The sequence below is a fragment of the Trachypithecus francoisi genome, unplaced genomic scaffold, assembly GCF_009764315.1.
Source record: "Trachypithecus francoisi isolate TF-2019V2 unplaced genomic scaffold, Tfra_2.0 Lachesis_group19, whole genome shotgun sequence".
Classification (NCBI taxonomy): Eukaryota; Metazoa; Chordata; class Mammalia; order Primates; family Cercopithecidae; genus Trachypithecus; species Trachypithecus francoisi.
This window is the reverse complement of record NW_022681464.1, coordinates 19,770,913-19,778,535: the sequence shown is the minus strand read 5'-3', so window position 1 is coordinate 19,778,535 and position 7,623 is coordinate 19,770,913.

The window sequence follows — 7,623 nt, the reverse complement described above, 5'->3', positions numbered from 1 at the left end:
GTCAAATGCATAGAAACAAAGTAGAATGGTAGTTTCCAAGCACTGGGGGAGGAGAAAATGAGTTGTTTAATGGGTATAGTGTTTCGGTTTTGCAAGACAAAAAGTTCTGGGGATTGATTGCACAGTTATGTGAATACTGTATACCGACGGAACTGTACACTCTAAAATAGTTAAGATGGTAAATGTTATCTTTATTTTACCACAGTGTTTTTTAAAGCATGGTAAACATTTTCCAGGATGTAAATTGGTACCAAAAAAAAAAAAGTGATCCAAAGTAAGATATATTCGGGAAACACAGGGCTAACTAAAGTTAGATAGGTGTCTTTATTGCAGGAATTCTAAGAGCATTTAACAAATTAATTTACATTGAGAATTTTCAGTGTGGAGGGTCTGGCTCATAACATTTCACAAACATTAAACTTCAGAGTCCCAAAGCCTTTAAATAAAATGTTGATGGTAGAAACTCCTTAAGGGGTGTTCATTGTACAATTCTTTCAACTTGTCTGCATGCTGGGAGGTTTTTTTTTTTTTTTTTGGTAAAAACATGTTGGGGAAAATGGCCTTGGAATATTTCATTCAAATTGGAGCCAAGCTAACACAAAGCTGTTGCTGCTAGTGGGAACAGCCCTGACATCCATGTAACAAGCTGCTCTCCCTAACTCCCTCCCTTCTGCTTCTCCTTCCTCGGCTCCCACTTCCAGGATGAACAGGCAGGGAGGCGGAGAGCCCAGCTCAGGTAAGTTGGGCCACAGCAGAAGGAGGGCCAGGGCAGAGGTTTGGGCCTTGGCTCTGATGCTTGAACATAAACATACCTAGTCAGAAGTACATCAGTACAAAGTGGACCCTACAAAATGATAGGGCCAGGAAACAGGTATGTGGTTACCAGGGGCTGAGAATGGGGAGAGGAGTGACTACAGAGGGACCCAGATTCTTCAACAAATACATTACAAGAGGAAAAGGGAAAGGAAGCCTGGAGATTGAAAGATACTTGAGACACGTGAATCCAGTGCAATGTATGAACCCTGTTTGCATCCTGATCTGAACTAGCCAATCAGTCTTGTAAAACTACACTTAAGGGACAAAGCGAATTTGAACTCTGCCTGGATATTTGATGATTTTAAGGAAACATTTAAATATATGACAGTGGGGCTGTGGTTATGATTGATTTTGTTTTTTTTTTTTTTGTCTCTAGAGACTGGGTTTTGAAGTGTTGCCTAAGCTGGTCTTGAACTCCCGGGCTCAAGCAGTCCTCCCACCTCAGCCTTGGTTTCTTTAAAAAAAAAAAAAGTTCTTTTGAATCATACATGTAGTATTTATGGATGAAATGAATTTATGTCTTAGGTGGTTTCATAATGATTGTGTGTGTGGCAAGGATTAGGTGGGTTTTAGATGTGTGGATTATTAGTGAAGCTGGGCAGTGGTGGGGTGGTCATACTATTCTAATTTTTTAAATATATTTAAAATTTCCTTGTAAGAATTGTTAAATGAAAAGGCTCATGCCTGTAATCCCAGTACTTTGGGAGTCCGAGGCGGGGGGATAACGGGGTCAGGAGATCGAGACCATCCTGGCTAACACGGTGAAAACCTGTCTCTACTAAAAATACAAAAAAATTAGCTGGGCGTGGTGGTGAGCACCTATAGTCCCAGCTACTGGGGAGGCTGAGGCAGGAGAATGGCGTGAACCCGTGAGGCAGAGCTTGCAGTGAGCCGAGATTGTGCAACTGCACTCCAGCCTGGGTGAAAGAGCAAGACTGTCTCCAAAAAAAAAAAAAAAAAAAAAAAAATTGTTAAGTGGAAAAAGAATGAGCATATCCATAAGTTAAATACAAGAAGTGTTACATTGTGAGGAATTCTTCCCCTCCTAGCATGTAGTGGATGGTCCAGTAGTAAGGCTCTGCCACGCTTAAGTAAGAGACTGGCACTCCAAGGACAATGAGGCTGAGGCCAGAAGAGAGACAGAATGTGGGATGGCTGCATGTGGTTGGTGGATAGAGGACTCTGAGCCCCACACTCTGGTGGACTCAGAGATCTGGCACCCGGGCTGGGCGTGGTGGCTCACACCTGTAATTCCAGCAGTTTGAGAGGCTGAGGCAGGTAGATCACTTGAGGTCAGGAGTTCGAGACCAGCTTGGCCAACGTGGTGAAACCCCATCTCTACTAAAAATACAAAAAAAAAAAAATAGCCAGATGTGGTGGGCACCTGTAATCCCAGATGTTCCAGAGGCTGAGGCAGGAGAACCACTTGAACCCAGGAGGAGGAGGTTGCAGGGGGCCAAGATTGAGCCACTGCACTTCAGCCTGGGCAACAGAGTGAGACTCCATCTCAAAAAAAAAAAAAAAAGGTGTCTGGGACCCAGAACTGAGTGAAGACACCAGAGTGAAGGAGAGAGGCCACGCTGTGTCCGAGAAGCTCCTCCTGGGGTGGAAGGCACAGCGCCATACAGGCTGCTCTTGCGGAGGCTCCCCTGCAGCCAGGTGCCTGCTGACTGTCCCCAAACTGCCCGCCAACAGAGAGGGATGCAAAGGGAGCCTCTTCTTGTCCAGTGGAATAGGCAAATTATGTCACCTTTCACTCCGGACTCTCACTTCTGCCCCTGCTACCCTTAGTGTTTGGCTTTTGCTGACATTTTCCCTACATCTTTTCTCCTGACCAAGTTCTAGATATTTCACAGGGCAGTCTAGGTAAGGGCTGGAACCTCAATGAGTCGAGCAACAGAAACCCAGCTCACACTGTGGGCTCATCACTGTGGGCAAGCTGTTCCCCTCATTTCTGAAAGTGGAGATAAGATTAGTGTATGAGTCTGGCTTCCATTCAACTGTGTGTGAAAAACATTGTAAAATCTTCTTTCTGGTTTACACAAGCTAAAAGTTTATTTCTCTCATATGAAAGGAGTCAAGGCAGACAGACCAGGATGGGCAGGCAGATGTCTACAGGATCAAGGACCCAGGCTCTTATTTCGCTGTCTGACGTCCTCAGTATGAGGCGTTCACCTTCCAGGATGGCTGCTTGGCCTCCTGTCATGATCTTTGCATTCCAGCCAGTAAAGAGGAGGAAGGCATGAAGAAAGGCCTGCCCCTGACTTTAAAAACATTTCTTGGAAGTCCCATACGATTTTGCTTAATCTTCTCAGGCAGAATTTAGTGTTGTGGTCATACCTAGCTTCAGGAGAAGCTGGGAAATTAAATCTTTATTGCAGATGCCCATGTGTTCAGCAGAGAACTGGGGTGCTTCATTCTGGCAGAAAGGTAGAACAGCAGTAACCAGTTTGTAGGATTGTCCTGAGAATTAAATGAGCCAATGTATGAAAAACACTAGTTTGGTGCCTGGGATATAAATAAGACAGCAGTGGTTTGTATCTGGTACTATTATGATTAAATAAAGCTCAGTTCATGTCACCTCCATAGAGCCTTTAGTAAACCCCTCAAGTATTCTTTTTTTTCTCTTTCTGAATTCCGTAGTATTTTATTCCAATTTTCTTTTATGGCACTTGTCACCTTCTATCTTCTATTTTTGTGTATGTTTTATGCTGTGTCAGGTAGATGCCTTCTTTTGTAAGGAAGTTCATCTCAAACACAAAGGAATTACTGGCTCATATGACTGAAAAAAGTTCAGTGGTGGGATAGGCTTCAGATGCAGTCTGATATGGGCTCTGCCTTCCTTTCTCTAGTTTGCTCAGCTCTGCCCTTTCCATGGCAGCTTTCTCCTTTTATTATTTGAAACTCAGTTTCGCTCTTGTTGCCCAGGCTGGAGTGCAGTGTCCTTATCTCGGCTCACTGCAACCTCCACCTCCTGGGTTCAAGTGATTCTCCTGCCTCAGCCTCCTGAGTAGCTGGGATTACAGACACACGCCACCATGCCTGGCTAATTTTTGTATTTTTAGGAGAGACGGGGTTTCACCATGTTGGCCAGGCTGGTCCTGAACTCCTGACCTCAGGTGATCCACCCGCCTCAGCCTCCCAAAGTGCTGGGATTACAGGCGTGAGCCACTGGGCATGGCCCGTTATTATTTTTAATAGAGACAGGGCCTCACTGTGTCGCCCAGGCTGATCTTGAACTCCTGGACTCAAGCCATCCTCCTGTCTTGGCCTCCCAAAGTGCTGGGATTATGGGGGTGAGCCACCATGCCTGGCCACATGGCAGCTTTCTCCTGAGGCTATTCTTCCTCATTGCCGTAAGAGGAATGCAAACAGCCCCTACGTGACATTTTTCCTTGTTAATATCAAAGGAAATAACCGTTAGCATTAAGTCTCTAACTTTACTCTGACTGGACCATTCCTCAACTAATCACAGTGGGCAGGGGAAAGCCACACATTGAGTGGCTTGGGCTTACCCATCTGATGTAATGAGCTGTGAGATCACCTATGCTGGCTTAGAGGCAGAGTAGGTCCCAATGAGATCACATGGCTGCTCTAATGTGGGGTGGTTTTCCAAAGCAAAATCAGAGAGGCCAATGGATACAGGATGGGCAAGCAATGTGAGCTCCCTGTACAAGCCTGCTAAAGCCTAAACACCTGGCCATCAGATGGTTTTCCTGTTGTCCACAGCATCTGGCAGTGTATTGTCACATATTTGCTGAATTCAGGGATGAATGAGTGTGACAACATTGATGGCTGGTGGAGAAACCATTCTCAAATGTAATCTGCCAGTCAGTAAATAGAGTATCTGAGATTCCTGTCTTGGTGGTATAAAGGGGTAGGGGGCAAAGAGTAGGAAGGAGGTGCTAGCACAGAAGGGACCAAGAAGGGGCTGGCCTGGCCCAGTGGATCTGCTCATGAATGAACATGGAAGAAGCCAAGCCCCTAGGAAGACAGCACAGGAAGACTGCTGCTCTGGGCCCTCCGCCCTCTCAGTCCTGTGGTCAGCCTCGTACTGGTGGGTTGGTTGTTTCAAACACTAGATATAATGAAGCCTTGTTCCCAATCATGTCATGATGTTGAACTGCCCTTTTAGTTTCTATTCACAGGAAAGGTCTTGTGTCAGTCTAGGGGAGGGAGCTTCCTGGGGTTTCTGATCTTTCCGCTGCTTTCAGTTTCTGCTGGGGCACTCTGCCAGTCTTTGGAGAGAAACTTGCTCCAATGCTGTGTCTGTCTCACTGCTTCCTGTGCCAGCCCACTTCTGATTTCCTAGGTACCAGGGTATCCAGGTTTGTGAGCTCTCATTGTTGGAAAAGTGTGCATTGCACTCTAGTAGGACACACTTAAGTTAATTTCATTATCCAAACCAAATTCAGCCTTCTTGGATATGCCTATCCCTATCCTGATTAATTTGGTGGGAAATTTGATCCCTCAAAATTGCAGCACCCAACTGTAGGTTGGTGCGAAAGTAATTGCAGCTTTTGCCATTTTGATGCAAAAGGCGCAATTACTTTCGCACCAACCTAATATCTTCCAGACTAGGAGGCCAAGGTTTTCAGAGGGCTTGCCAGTGGGAAAACCTCTACCCTTACTCACCATTTAGGACTTGACCATCATAGTGGAGCTGCCAGCCCCGCCTGGTAATAATAGAGCTGTTCCTGCTTAGGCCACTGCGTATACTGCCTACCCAACAAGTTTAACAGTCTGTCCTAATTGTTTAAGTTTAACCCTTGTCCTAATTGGCCTTATGGCCTTAGATATTGCCAAGGTGCTCTCTTCTGGCTCTGTCCCCACTTCTCTAACTGAGCCTTCCCACCTGTGGCATGAGACAGAGACCCTTTAAGTGCCACTGTCCCCAGGGCTCTGTCCTCTTTCCCTAAACACTTCAGAGCTCCTGAGATGACCTGTGCACAAGCCCCTGACATGACTCAAGTCTCCAACCCCAGACCCTCTATCCCTTTTGAGCCCTGAATCTCCACTGAGATGTCCTGAACCGAGTTCCATATTGTCTCCCTGTGCCTGAGACTCCCTGTGTCCACTCAGTATCCTAGTCTGACAGCACCAAGTCACCTTGGGCCAGTCTTCAGTCCCATTAGTCCCTGAATTTCATCACTTCTGCATGATCCGGGCCTCAGACCAGGCCCTCACTGCTCTTCACCAGGACTTTTGCCCAGCCTCTGACAGCAGTGCTCCCTGCAACCTCCCCACTCCCACCTCCTCCACTGCTGTCTGGGGTCTAAGCACACCCCAATCCAGCCACTCTCAGGAGGAGACTCTAGAGTGTTCCTGTCCCTTCTGGACCAAGGCCAGCTTTCTTCTCTGTACCAGAAAATCTGACCCCTCTTACTTCTCTCACTCCCCTTCACACTTATCCCCACAGAGAGGCAGTCTGTGCTCCAGCTTCATTAAAATTCCTGCATCTGGAATTTTCTGAGCCTTTTTGCACCTCTAGACCTTTAAGTATGGAATGCTGCCCTCCCTCCCCCACCTCCTCCTCCAGGACCCTCTGGGCAGGTCTCCTAGCAGCCCCAGGTCTGGGAGGCTCTTTACCCCAAGCCTGGACCTTTGTGGGAAGGACTCTTTTCCAGCACTCTGCAGCCTTGGAAGGTGACCTGACTGTGAACCTATCTCCTTCCCCGTCCCGGGAGCCTCTCAGGCACAGAGACTGCCTTGCTGACTGTTGTCTTCCTAGTGCCTACCATGTTTGCAGCAGGGCACGGCTGCCCACTGAACACTGAATGAATGCCCCTGCCAAAAGCGCTAGTAATTTTCAAGTGAATCTTCTAGTGTTTCAAGCCGGGACAGTTGCAAGAAGTTATAGCTGGTTTCCCTGCTCCCATTTCTCACAGCTCATCCAATCTGGTCATGGCCAATGGATAGTTCTACCTAAATCACCCACAGGGCACTTTCTAGCTTCAAAGCCTGCCTTTCGTTGTTTTTCCATCACCAACTCCGAGCCTAACTCTGACATTCATTCATCTTCTGCTGAGCGAGTGAGTGAATGAAAGAATGAATGAATGAACGGAAGAATACATGAATGAACACTTTGTATGTAGTGGAGAATTCTTGCACATGGAACCCATTGCTAGGAGACATTGGGGGTGGGAGTTGTTAACCTGGGAGCAAGGGGATTTGGGGAAACATCATCAGGAGGTAAGGAATTAGGCTCAGTGAGTGGCACCAGGGACTAAGATTCACACCGGGGGAGAGATTTAAAGTACAAAATTGAGGGCATCTCACCTGTCTGCCCAACTGACTCATAGACACATAATTTTTCAAGTTCTTAGGTGAGAAAGGGCTGTAAGTGGGAGTTGGAAGAGCTGTTTTCCTACCTAGCTGTAAACTTTACGTGCAGAAGCTGGCCTCCTGGGACCTCAGCATGGACCAGCTCAGTTTGCTTGGAAGCTCCAAGGCCAGCAGCTGGACCAGGTGAGAGGTGGCCATGGCAGCCTGTAGCACAGGGCCCAGGAGATCACTCCTCTTCCCAGGTCAGACATTCCTTGGTGGGGATAGAGGTTCTGCTTAAGGCAGGGTGACAGCAAGCAATCTGACTTCTGATAGTCTCTTTCTGGTAGGAGCGGCCCAGGGAATCCTGATGAAATGCACCTAAGGGTGCCAATTAGAGGCCAAGACTCCCAGTGTTTCTCATATCCCATATTCCTCCCCGCTTCTTGACCAGCTCACTGCTATGGCCCACTTCAAAGGCTTCCCCCTTTGTGTTACCTTCCCTGGATATCTTGCTAGGAAGTAGCCACTTCCTCTCTTGCA